Source organism: Corvus cornix, chromosome Z (assembly GCF_000738735.6).
Source record: "Corvus cornix cornix isolate S_Up_H32 chromosome Z, ASM73873v5, whole genome shotgun sequence".
Classification (NCBI taxonomy): Eukaryota; Metazoa; Chordata; class Aves; order Passeriformes; family Corvidae; genus Corvus; species Corvus cornix.
Genome location: NC_046357.1, coordinates 71,027,844 through 71,041,867, shown reverse-complemented (window position 1 = coordinate 71,041,867; position 14,024 = coordinate 71,027,844). Strand labels below are relative to the sequence as shown.

Genomic DNA, 14,024 nt, shown 5'->3' with positions numbered 1-14,024 from the left:
CTCAGAGCCTCATCCAACTTGGCCTGGAACACTTCCAGGGACTAGGCGTCCACATGTTCTCTGGACAACCTGTGCCAGTGCCTTACCACTCTCATATCTTATCTAAACATTCTTCTTCATATCTCATCTAAACATACTCTGTTTCAATTCGAAGCCATTTCCCTTGTACTAACAGTACATGTCCTTCTAAAAAATCCCTTTCCTAGATTTTTTGTAAACCCCTGTTAGGTACAGGAAGATGCTGTAAAGTCTCCCTGTAGCCTTTCCTGCTCCAGACTGAACAGCTCAGACTGAATTTCCTCAGCCTGGCCTCAGAGGAGAGATGTTCCAGCCCTCAGACTACTTTCTTGGGTAGAGGAAGAAATTTGTGGAAGAGTGCCAGGAAATAGATTAAAATCTCTCTTAGTAAAAGCAGGACTTCAGAATATGCTGTTGTGATTGCTTGAGCTACTCTTTGATTCTTTCTATTGCTGTAGAAATGAGAATCTTGAATGATTGTGAAGTGGTAGTGTAATAGTCGTAGGAGTTTAGGCATAAGAGGAAACCATTACATGTGGCCTCAAAAATGATGTCAAGATGGTTCTTCTACATACCATTGCATCATTATTTGCAGTCCTATTCCGTGCTGACATCCTAAGCTTGTGTCTGTTTATAGACATTCAAAAATATTGTGACTGCTTATTGTGGTTTCCTTTTTTTTTTTTTTTTTGCCCTCTTGAAACCAAACTTTATTCAGCTCAAAGAAATACTAAGAAGGATGAAAAAGTGCCATTTGGTATTTTTAATCCGCCTCTGATACCCGTCTCCCTACTTTATATCTAGCCTAAATCGGTTGTTTTTCTGTAGCAATTGCAAGAGGGATGTTTTATATACAAACCCTGAGAGTACTAGCATTCCATACTAAATTAAGTTACTGTTCAAGGACTGGACGATGTAGCCTTTTATTTAGTTTTTAACGCAGTCAAGTGAGTTAACTATAGGTGAAGAGGAAGTTGTGGAATTGACCCAGAGAAACACTTTTACATGAGATTCTAGTTGCAAAAACCTGAGACATTTAGCTGCTAAATCAAGACAACTGAGGGATTTATTTGATTTATTATTACATCCTCTGAGAGGATGGATGTAATTTAGTAGATCTGCAGGTACTGTCTGATCTTCCCTTTCCCAAAACAGGAAGGAGATTGTGGGAAAGATATTTTGCATAAATGTCATTTTAAAAGCTCAATGTGTCATCTAGCAATTTAAAATTGTGTTTTCATTTTCATCCTTTGTAACTGTATTTTCAACTCAATAGTCAGAAGTTTAGTGCTTTAATTTTAGAACAAGCTTTTCTATTTGGCTTCAGGCTAATGTGGTTTTTTTCTTCTTTTTCCTTTTTTAAGCTATTAACTTGGAAATTAATTTGAGATGGTAAGCACCTTTACCTCTCTCATACCTTGGATTTAGAAGAAGTTTCACTGTTCATACTGCTGTGGCTCTTTTGACTTTTGGGCTTCCTAAAAGGAGCTGCCATGCTTGTAACATCAGTCTCTGAAGATGGAGTTGGAGGGAACAGAGAGGGTACAGTCTTCTGTTTTTGTTGAGCTACTGTGTTCAGCTGCTGTTTTTCTCTGTATTTATGCATGGGTGAGTGTTGTTAGTGTCCACTGGAGACATAATACTGGTCTCAACAGAGGATCAACATAAGAAGCTTCTTGTTACGGCTTTCTGCATTGCTGCAGTTAGTGGGAGCTTAACCGAGTTGTAACTTGTGATAAAGGCAACTGTCTAGCTGTTTTTTACTTCTATTCTCTCTCTACCTTTTCCCCTAAAGTGTGCATAGCATTATATACATAAAAATACTGGGGTGGAGGACAATACCCTTGGTTCCTTAGATCAAATGGTTTTGAAACCGTGTGTGTGCAGAAAATTTCCAATGGAAAGCAGCATGTGTGTGAAGCATCTGAGGGAATTTGCACTTGTGTTTGAAAAGGGGGCCATGAAATGTGCTTTTTTAAAATAGGAGTGCAAAATTTGGTCTGTAAGACCAGATGACATCTAGCTGTGAAAGTGGTTGGCCCAGTAACGTTCTTAACCCACGCATTTCATGATGAGGACTTCCAACCTAACTGTGAAAAGCGTAACATCTTCACAGGAGTTTGATTGACATGAAAATTGAAACAGTGGCATTGATTAAACAACCTGTTTATGGTGGCCCTTCTAGATACTCCAAACTGGGAGAATCCCAACTAACTGTGTAATTCTGATTGGATTGTTAGTCATGTGGTTATTCTTCAGTTTTGAGAAAACAAGTAAATATCTGCTGAACTATTTGTATGTAAAATGGAGAGATAGTAGTCCAGTTTTCTGGAAAACAGCCAAAATCATCTTATTCAGCTATCTTTGGGCCATATCATGTCACTGCTGGTAATATTTCCCAGAGTCTTGTCCTTGGTAAGTGGTCTACTGGCTAATAGTCATTGAAGTTGAAAGAGACAGGATACCAGGATAAATACCTTGTTTCGCAGCATGTCAGTTTATATTATACCTGAGCTTTAGTATTAGCTGGACTTCAGGTTTTGTTGTGAGCACTGTTTTACCCTCTGGTGCAGAAGAACGCTCTACACATAAAACTGTGCTGTAACTTGAAGAAGGTAATATCCCAATGTGATGGTATCAATGCATAGAGAAAACAGAAATGCTTATAAAATTGCTACCTGACAGTATTGTTTCTTGACCTGTGACTCCTGACAAATCTTGTAGATGTCAGAAGATTTCAGTAACAGATTCAAGCTATGACACTTGTCATTTAAAAAGTCACATCACAATTAACAGAATCAGGATTCAGTGGAGGGTTTTTTTCTGCGCAGTATCACACTGCCTCTGTGACAGCCTTCATTTCTTTCTGAGCAAATGGAAACCTAGTAGCACGAGCCGCAGGAAGTTGTTGAAGCAATTAAAGGCTTCTCTCTCAGCACATTGCATGGTTACCATAGTATCCTTTGCCTCCACGTCTTTACTGATGATGTCAGTATGCATACAGTGGCTGTTCAGAGCGTCTACATGAAGATGATTCAGCCCTCACTAAAGATCTCTCCATACATTCTGTTATCCAGTGTTATTTTAGTAATTCATGAGACTGGAAGGTAAGTGACTTTTGCTTCGTATTGAGTAATTTTTATGTATCCTCACACTGAAGTTTCAGTGTTGGTTTGTTCTTATTCCCTGTTGTTCACTAAATGCATAAAGTATGTTTTAGATGAACCACTTGTGCATAGCTTGGTGTAATTTAAATGTAATGACAAACTCTAGGTAATTTTCATAAATATAAAAAACAAAAATATAAAAACCAAAAATCCCTGAAGTAAAAAACCTGACTTATTCAATAGTTAGAAGGTTTTTACCAATTTAAATTTGCAGAGCTTTATTTTTAATCATAAGAAGATCATCCAAATAATGTAATGGGAGTACTACCGAAGAGAAAAATGTTCACTTTAAAAAAAAATTATTATTAAAACAAAACCCCCCCATCCCCCACATTAAAAAAGGGCTTTGGTGTTGCAGGAAATTCTACATTAAGGTGGTATTTATTGTACAAGTCCACCAGTGTACCTCTATTTCTTCCCCCCCTCATGCATATCCAGTATGCAAGTAACTTTTCTTAACCTCTGCCTGTTTTCTGCTTTTTGACCATAACATCCCTTGGCTTATTTACACACTTAAGTCTGCTTTGGGAAAAGGGGTCCTCTCTTGGCATTTCTAAAGCAAAATGCTTATTATGCACTGACTGATGAGACACTTAGTTTTTAGTGCTATTAATTGCAATAGATGTGGTGCATTAGAAGAATAGGAAGGATAGTCTAGTGACAATACTGTGCCTTTTGAGTATCTTTAATTCCTTGTGGACTGAGGATTTTTTGCTTTCTAGTATAAAGATGTATGTGCTCTTTTTTTCTCTCTCTTGACTGCCTAGCTATTAGTTTGGACATTAATATGGATAAGAATAGTATTTTAGATAAACTGAAGAAACCAACACCCCTTCCGATTCTGATACCTATTAACTTTGATATTTGACACTTAAAAAAATAAAGTCTGTTTATCTATTTAATGCAAGTTTGAATTGGTCACAGTGTCCTCCTTTATGGCTCTAGGAATGGTGCATCTTTTCTGTTTTAGCACAGGAGGTTAGACTAGGGGTTTTTTGTACATTCTTTTTTGTTTGGTTTGTTTTTCATTCAATGTTTTTTGTTTGGTTGGTTTTCAGTTTGGCATGTTAGACATAACCAGCCAGTATGTAATATGTGTGTTTCTTTAGTGAATGTGTGTCTAATGATGTAGTAGTAGTTTGTAGATGGGAGCTTCTTTTTCATGTTTATTAATGGGTTTGATTTGTTTTTCCTCCCACCAGGTGTTCTGACTCTATGCTCAGATTTCACATTCAAACAGTTCATTACAGAAACAGGGTTTCTGTTTGTTTTTCCACTATAATCCTGTTAGGTCATTTATAAGGATGCATGTTTGGGTGCACTCTTGAGATCTTCCATTGCAGTGGTGTCATTAATCATTGCTGTGTTTTCTCCATTCTGAGCAGAAAACAAGCAGGATTACAGGAGAACTGAGGGGAAAGGATGAAGACTACTTTAAAGAAAGAAACATGCTTTTTTCAAATAGTACTGTAGTAGTGACCTACAGAAGGACATCACAGAGTGAGTTTCAAAAAGATGAAGATGAAGAGAGAGATAATTACCTTAAATATGGGCTGAAGGAGAAGTTCTTTAAGGAAAAAAAAAGACTTGAACAGGGTAAATTGGGATTTCTTTCAGTTTATATTATCTAACGAGAACAGATTAGAACATTATCTAAGGTAAAGCTAAGAATTTTTGGGGATGTTAAGTCAATTCAATGCTGAAAAGAGTAGTCTTTCTCTAATTAATTAATTAATCTAATTAATTGCCCTGCAGAGCATTAGCTCTGAGCATATTCTGCTGTATCAACTTAGCCATTAGTACAACTGTACCCTAAAATCGTGGTGGGTTTTTTCTGGAATTTAAAATCTCTCTGTTCAAATACAACTGTGAGAAAAAATAGCTGGTTGGCACATGAGAATCTGTGGACAGTTTCTGAATATATTCCCTGATATTTGGGGAAGTTACTATTCAGATAGAAATTCTGGATAAATTTTTGACCTTGTTTGAACAAGGAAATTGAGTTCAAGACCTGACACTAGGAATGTGCTGGCTTTAAATTATTATGCCCTCCTCCTCTACCTCCCTCCTTGCCCCATGGCTGGTCATGTGTACAGTTTTGTACATAATATGTATGTAAAACATATGTTTTGTGTGCATGGTGGGGATATATGCTTAACCTCTCCATGGTTGGATGTGGGGACCTGGAACTGAGACCACCTTGCCTTTCTCAGTCTGCATGATATGGCCAGATTTTCTTCCAACACAAAGCTTTAAGCAATTTTACATAGTTATATCTTTAAAGCATGGAGCTTGTCTTTGTTTGCGCAGAAGTTAATTGTAATGTCTTTCAGAATCAGTAAAGTTTACTCAATTGTGTCCTATCTCTTCTGACATTATTTGTACGCATGCATGTGGAATGGGGGATGAAGGCTCTGTGGTTTGCTTGGTATTTCAGTTAATAGGAGAAAAGATGTACCCTAATCTTGCTAGGATTTGCTTACAGAAAAGTACCTAATAATTTTGTTCTGTCAAAATGTAATTAATTACCTGTAGATAAGCATTCATATATTTCTGTAAGATTGGATAATTTAATCAGGACTATTAAAAATGTAGAAAAATCCATAAGCAACTATGCAACAGCTGTGTCTTTTTTGTCTTTTCTTTCCCCCTGCATTATTCCAAAAATCATGCTTCAGCTGTGCACTAGATAGAGTTTCCCCTCTGTGGATGTATGAAAATGAAGAACAATCTGCATAATTTTTTGGTAACTGTTTTTTTTTTCCTAAGTGCTTTTCTTTTGTCTGGAACCATGTGCACATGTTTGTCTAAATCTGTGTAATAATGATAATTAAAACAGGCAGAACGGGTAGTTAGAAAGAACTGACATTCTCCTGAATGGATTTTTAAAGTTCAAGGCTTTTATAAATATTTCCATTCTGTATTGACTGGTAACTAGCGTATTGATTTCCAAAATTATATTCTCCTGTTCTAAAATTATTGTCTTCAGGTGTTGGGAATATTGTCATATACTGTGAATATGGTCATTTTGTAGTGATGGGTGGCTTAGATATTCTTCAAGGGGAAAAAAACTATAAAGGTAAATATACAACAAAAATAATGGTGTGCTAAGAAAAACATTTTACCATTCTCTAGAGCTTGTGTTATTCTGAATTTGCTGGTTTGTCTCTGCCATATTTATGTACAACACCTAATTCTGGAGAATTTTTTAAAAAGCAAGAGAATATCTTGACAGTATTCAGTGTCAGGAAGGTCAAGTGGGGGAAATAGGACTTCGGTGATATTTTTTTCCTTAGAATTTCATTTTGAGCTTCTTCATTTGTACATGCAAACATGTATAGGTTCTGTTCTGTTTTTCAGTCATCCTATTCCATATCCTCCAAGTCGTTGTATTGTTATGTGGGTTTTTTTTCCCTGAATATAGGTCAAAATTTTGAAACCACATGATTGTTTTGCCTTCTTGTTTTCAATCTTTTTAACCTAAGAATAGAAGCAATGTTGTGCATCTAGAAGAGACATTAATTTATGGTTCAGTGGTGTTGTTCCTAAGTTATGTCATGTGTTACCTCAGAGAGGTTGTAGGTAGGGGTTTGTCTTGTTGGTTTGGGTTTTTTTTTAACAGAGCTATTTTTATATTATTTTACATGCAATAGAATGAGTATAAAAGTAAATTATTTCAGTTGGAGGTGCCGCTGAAATCTTGGCTGAAAAAAAATTATATTTACTTCAGTGAAAGCTGAACATTATAATTGGTGTGAGTCTTATTTTCACTTCTCTGGATGTAGATCTGTAAGCTCTTTATGGTGGGAAAGGGTGGGAGTCAAAAGGGAACTTTTAAGTCTTCGAACTAAGCCAGTCTATCTGGATTTCTACAGAAATTAAAGTCTTGGATCTTTCTGGAAGGTTTCCATGTATGACTTCCACTACTTGCTGAGACAGTCTAGTAGTGTTTGTCTTGTTTTAGAGTTGAGTGGTAGAGCTAGGCTGGTGAATCTTGTTACTAGATGATATGTAAGGAGTGTCTTATGAACTTGTGAAGAGGGGTCAGAGTGCTACAAGAAAGCAGAACTTTACAACTGCTGTGCTACTTCTAGGGTGGGGTTTTTTTGTTTGTTTGTTTGCTTGTTTCTTCTTTAACTAAAAAATTAACATAATTTGAAGGTAGTAGTTGATTCCATACTGCTTTTTTAGAGAAATGCCTTTAGAGAAGTGGTATGTATATTTAAAGGTAAGAAAGGAGCAAGTTCTTCAGAAAAGCACTGTAGAACTGCAGTGTTGCCACATTCTGGTGTTTAAAGGAGTCTATGTAGTCCATTAGAAGGAATGTCACAGTACAAATTTCCTTGAGGTATTCCTAGAAAAGCTAGATTAAATCTGAACCACTTCGAAGTACTCCACTTAGTATGCCATCCCTCCCTTTCTTTCTTGAAGAAACCAGCCTGGAAACGGGAATGCCTCAGGGGTCCCCCTGGCTGACCGCTCTTGAGTTTAGCCTCACTGCCAGCTCACGTAATCACTGCTGTAGACTTTCTGGATGTGGTAACTGTTTAGTGAATGACCAGACTAGTGTGGAGTGCTTTTGCTTAGCCTTTTCGCCCATCCTGTGCCATGCAGCTGAATTCACAAAATAATCCTGGAACAATTAATCAGTTTGTCTGAGTATGAGTCAGTGCAGATTTGCAAAACTGCTAAAAATAGTAGCTGTTTCCTCTTCTAAATTGACTGGATTCTTAAGGAACAATGGCTTTACAAGGGAGATAGAAGGCTGATGCAGTTCCTTTTTTTGTGTGAAAGTCATCTGCCATCCTCAAAGGAAAACAGAGGAACCCAAACATACATGGAACCAAGCATGCCATCAATTCTACTAAAGACAAAAGGGAGAAAGACACTTGGTCCCTAACTTGTGATTTCAGGAAATCTTGGAAAGAGGACTGTCTGTTTTCATATGTTTGTCTCAAATAGCAAATTAGGCACATCCTGGGACATGAAAGAGGTAAGGCCATCATGTTTGGGGCAGTAAAAGAATTGGATCCTGTTTCTTTCATCCTAACAAGGTGATACTTGGCAATTTCTTTGATTTAGGAAAGACCTGAGCTTGTTTTAATGCAATTTTTTTTTTTCAGTTCAGGCTTGAAAAAGAAAAACCATAAAGCAATTAGGTTCTTGAGAGATAATGAGGCTTTATAAATATATTCTCCTTCAATTAGAGTAAGTATGAAAGTGTATGTTGTATCTTACTTGTTGGTTACAGAAGCTCACCCATTAATAGAGGTTACCTTGTAAGAACTACAAGTGGTAAGTATTGTATTTCTGTTTGTCTGTAACTAAAATGAGATACTGTAATAGGGAGATGTTCCACCTGACAGTCAACTCCAGGGTAAGATTTTTGAATTGTCCTATTTAATTGTGGTGTGTACTTTCTCTGGTGAGCTTTACTGAAGGCAGCAAGGGGACTTTGCAAGAACTGGTATGATGATTTGTTGCAAGCAGTGCTCTGGTATGAGTGAGCAGGATTTTAGCTCTTGGCTTGGTTACATGAGGCCTTGCATGAACTTGTGCTTTGGTTCCCAATCTGTAGTTAATCAGCTACTGCCTTGTATCATGGAAGCTCTAGGAATAGAATTCCATGGAAGCACTTGTGAATTAGTCTCTTATTATATATTTAAATTATATACAGGATACACATTATACCCACATTCATAGAGAAGTACATAAAGAGTTAGTTTTTGTATGTGTTTCATACTCTTCATCCTTGGTGTTCTTTAGGAATGATTTTCTAGTATCAGTTTTTTCTTAGTTTTATTTATGTGTCAGAGCTCTGTAATATGTGTGCTTTACTCTTCAGGTGGGATTGAATGTTGTGCAGGTCTTTGTTATGTTTAACAGATGTAGGTTACATCTTTTATCTTTCACTGTTTCATGAAGTTTTTGTGGGACAAGAGAGTATGAGATTCTTCATTGTTAACATAGCCTTAAAAGCTTTATTGGTGAATTTTGGAGAAGAATGCTTCAAAAAGGTAGATAAATACCCAACTATAATAGTATTTTTTGTACTGGAGTGTAAACTCTAGGCTTGTATTTTTATTTTATGAGTGAATGAGAGTTCATTTAAGAAGACATTTTCAACATCCACTTCTACAGAAAACTATTTTTTTCAGGAAGCTGTTAAGCTTTATCAATATTTCAGTATTTTAACCATTTCCTCTGCAAGCAGTGCACTATGACTACCATGGGTAACCTCCTTTAGTTAAAAGAGTTTTTATCTTTTAATGTTACATAATTGTGGAGCCTTTGGAGGTATAGTGGATGGTTTTGCTGTAGTAATTAAAACACAGGTGAAGCTTGTAGGTGAAGCATATCTGAGTGGCAGTCAGTATTACTTGGTGCTGAGCGTGAGCTAATTATAACCAACCAACCAACAAAAAAACCTCTTCAGTGAATTCAGCTAGGTGTTAGAAGGATGAAGATATGTCTGTTGTCTTGGGGGTACCGTACACAGCCAAGCATTTCATTGTTGTAGGGGATGTTCAACAGGGGATAGGAAAAAAATATATGATCTCTCCCTTTTAATACAAATAGTTATAGCTATCAGTGAAATGCATTTTTGAGAATGTTCTAGTGAGATTGTTTTGAACAAGAAAACAAATTGACCTTTTCTGATTACATTTTAAAAGTCATTTCTGCATCTCGTGTATAAATAGACAAACTTTTGTGTTTAGCTGGCAGATTTGCATTATAAACCTATTTTTTTTCAAAAGCAAGTTGTCAGATTTTAATTTGTTGATTTCTTTTATGGGCACTATTATTTATATTCCGATTCTTAGTTTGTGCAACATTATGACTGACAAAACTGGAGATAGGGCTGCCACTGAATACCTGGTTTCCCACGATATTTGGTAATGGATCTTTAGGATTACTTTGTTGTTTAAAACCAATCAGTGCTTAGCAGGAAAACAAGCTTCAGATATATGCTCCATCTATTCCAAGCAGCATCTTGGAAGGGCAGTTGTAATTGATGTCTTTTTGCTTAACTGTCTTAAACTGGATGGTAGGAGAGCACATGATGGCAGAGAGTACAAATAGGCTTCAGTGTCAATCTGTTTTCTGCAGTGCATCAGCAGTAGCTGCTGAAACCCCCTGGAAACTGGTCAGGCATTCTGTTTGGTACTGTCAGTGTCATAATGAAGGAGAGCAGTACTGGCTTCTGTTCATGTAGTGCTAAATATAGCTCATTTTAACACAGCTCTATTTTTTGGTGGTGTTCATCATTTTTTTGTCCTTCTCCAAAGGCAGCACAATGATGATCAAATTCAGTCAGCCCTCTCTGATTTCTAAATAACTTAAAGAGAGTGAAAATGTTTATCTTTGCAGTTTAATGCCAAATCAGGCTTAATTCTCTTTAGCCAAAGTACAGTGCCAAGACTGCTAAATGATAGCGCTGTTTTGTCATCTGATACAAAACACCCGTGAAAGTACAGGATAAGTAATGAGAGGTTGTATAGAATTGCCTGTTTTGAGAAATGGATGAATAGGAAAATTTGAACATATGAGGAAAGCAAGAAACTGTGTTAGAATAAATTCTACCTGTTTTTACTAAAAAATGCTCTGTTCCTGTCTTCCCTTTAAAAACCTTAATGGTAATTTCATATAAAGTATTAAAATCTGTTAAAACTATTTGACAACAAATTTAAGATGTCTAGTCATGAGGTTTTGGGAAAAGTTCTCATGTAGTGAGCATGTGACAAGGAAATGAATATCACCTTCCATCTATCAGTTATGTTAACACCTGAAGAGTTCATGCATCTAAACAGCATTAGGGTTTTTTTCTGTACCACTTTTATGTGTCCTCCATGCTCTTCCTCTGCACAGTCATTCTCCTTCATTTCTGTAAAGTTAACCTGTGTGTGGAGCTGTCTCTTTATTTGAGTGCCTTTAAAAGGATCATGGAGCCAGAGTGAGGAATAAAGGAGTCTGTGGCATCTCTGAGCCATCTGGTAATAGTGACACTGGTGCCCACTGCTTCAAAATTGCTTCTTTCTACTTGCTCCAGATAGTTTGCTATCCTTCAATCAGGTTGCCTGCAGGAAACAAAAGCTATGTGGACACATCATGAGATTTTGTTATGTATTTTGTACAGTTACACTGGTTATAAATAAAGCCCTTATCTATGATTGAAATCCCATGCAACTGTATTGCAACTGTGCAGCTCAGGTTCCTGGTAGCTTGACACAGCTGGTCTTGTGCTTGGGGAATTTGTGTGCTTGCTGCTGTGAAGTTAAAAAGCTTCTACTTCTGTTGCTTCAGGTTGCTTATGTAGAGAAGGCAAGCAGTGCATACAGCCCTAAGCTGGGAGTTAAACTTCTAGGTGTGCTATGATGGCTCTCTGTGACTACTTGAAAGCAGGTTATAGTCAGGTGCGTGTCAGGCTTTTCTCCCAAGTAACAAATGATGGGACAAGAGGAAATGATCTAATGAAGTGTGTGGTTAATTTCTATATGTGGGATCTTTACCCATGATACCCTTCTTCCGTGAAGGCTTTAGCTAGAAATGGCATTTATTCACTATATTCCTGCTCTTTGTTTTCCTCACAAACATTGTGACTTAAAGTAAATCATTACATAGCCATACAAAGGTGATTGCAAAAATGTGTTATCAAAGGACCCTTGAAGTGCTTACTAGGCTGCCATGAGTAGCTGTTAGGAAAGCTGTTTCCTCAGCTTTGAGGAAAGAAAATTGACATTGAGTTTTCAAGCCTTATTTTCAGAAGAACTCATATATCTTAAAATCAAAACTCTTACTTTTAGAGTATTTTTGCAATGTCCTAATCACTGGATTCAAAGTGCAGTTTAGACTATGGAGCTTCAGTGGTGAAGTTTCCCCCCCACCATATCCCAGTTTCCAACCTCACCTCTAGTAACTTCCCCTCTGGTATCTCTGGCACGTATTTGTATTTCATCATCACAGAGCAATTCCCGCTTTCTTTTTCTTACCTTAAAACATCCAAAATTTAAGTTTGCTGTGGCATTAGTGAGTCCTTTATTCAGAAGACAAGAATGCTGACCCTCTGTCCTCACATTGCTGTGCCTGCCACCCTCTTCAGCAGGCATGTTGCCAGCAAGCGTTGGCACTTCTATGGATTGCCATACCGGATTGTGTCTTGATACAAAGACAGATGTTGCTACAAAAACTTTTCCTGAGCAGATAATTTGAAAGGCAGTCTGAAAGTCAGGTTTGTCATCTGTTTTTTTTTGTGACAGTAAGTTTTTATGGGTTTTGCTTAAAAACTAGAAGAAATAATTCTGCTTATGATGCAATTTATAAAATATAACATGTTTACAGAGGCTACTCAAACCCCACCAAAAGTGTGCTGAGTAACAGTCGTATTGATATTATCCCTTCTTGCTGCTAAAGTCTGATTCAAAAGTTAGAAGTCTACTTCTAGAGGATAAAAGAAGACAGAAATCCCAATATTTGAGTCACTGAGGCTGTCACCTTTGATAAGAGCAAACAGCCATGTTTGGAAAAGAGCTGTACTTCACCAGGCCTACAGCCCTATCTTGTAAAAGAGTTTGAAGATACCCCTTGAAAAAAAAAAGGGAAGCATAGGATGTGATTTGAACCTGAGAAGAAGACAAATTTCTTCTTGCTGGTGTGGAGGTTCCCCTTGTTTCTAACACTTAAAATGTCTTGATTGCAGCTGAAAAATGCCATGCCAATTACACTGTTTAATACAGAATTACTGTCCTTTGGTCACCTGGCTTCTGTCTTTGACTTTAGCCTTGATCTTTGCCTCACTATGCCATGTCCTTTAGTACGTTGATTTCAAGCCTGAATTGCTGGAATGCAGTTAAGGTGAAAATGATGGAATTATGGTGTGTTTGTGGAACTTACACGCTTAATCTGAAAGTGTTAGGGGAGGTAAGCACTGTGCTCCAAGGTGAGTTTGGAGTATGTATTATGTTTCTTGCCAAGGGATCACACCCTAATGCTTCCATACACACCTAAGAGTATCAGAAATGGAAGTAATGTGTAATACTAAACTCTTTCTCCCCTTTCCATCATGGTTGGATTTTTTAGAACTCCTTTGTTGTAGTACTGCCTTATTTTTATTTTACGTTGATTTGTACTGTTAACTAGTGAAATAACTTGTCTCATACTAAACTGTCAGTGTAATCCATTGGAAAAACAAGTGTTTCCCCATTTGAGATAGTAATAGCGTTAAAAATATGTAACTGTTCTCAACAACTGAAGTAGGTACTGACTTTCTGACGGTGTGTTTAGTCTGCTGATAGCTGACCTGCTTCTTTATTATCATAAACTGGGCAAATTTTGTTGTACAAAATTCTTGTCATATTTTACACCAAAATGCATTTAAAAGTGCTTTCTTTCTGTATTTTATCAATGGCTAAGGAGGACTTATAATGTGACAATGAAACATTTATGTGAATGAAAAAATACTTATCTTTGGATTTTTTTTTTGCTTTAGTCTCAGATGTCTTCCTGATTGCTTTCAACTACTGCATTTCTGGAATCGTTTGGGATTCAGTGTTTGGGACTCAGCTTGAATAATTTATTATGTCTTGCTGCAGACACATTTTTACTTATAACTTAAGCTAAGTCTGTGTAATGTTTTGCGTAGCATTTCAAACTGAGCATTTTTGGAAAATTCTCTACTGATCTTTTTTCTTTTCCTGCAAAAATGCATGTTCTTGACCCAGAAAGAAGAAAATTCAGAAAAAGGTATTTATAGAATAAAAAAAAAAATTTACAGAGTAGTAGACTCCATCCAAAAGTCCTATTCAGAATATTGTTTACTATTTCTATATAGCATGTGAATGA

General features: G+C 36.8%; 1 protein-coding gene across 17 annotated transcripts in view; it reads left to right on the top strand.

Annotated features, from left to right (window-relative positions):
- Positions 1-14,024, top strand: part of PAM (peptidylglycine alpha-amidating monooxygenase) — a 123,989-nt gene that overhangs the window by 21,981 nt on the left and 87,984 nt on the right. The window contains exon 1 of one of the 17 annotated variants that reach the window (XM_010405689.4): positions 3,035-3,125. The exons of the other annotated variants lie outside the window; for them this stretch is intronic. The gene's annotated coding sequence lies outside the window, so the exon portion shown is untranslated. Of the gene's footprint in view, positions 1-3,034; positions 3,126-14,024 lie in introns of those variants that run through there. 17 annotated transcript variants of the gene reach the window in all.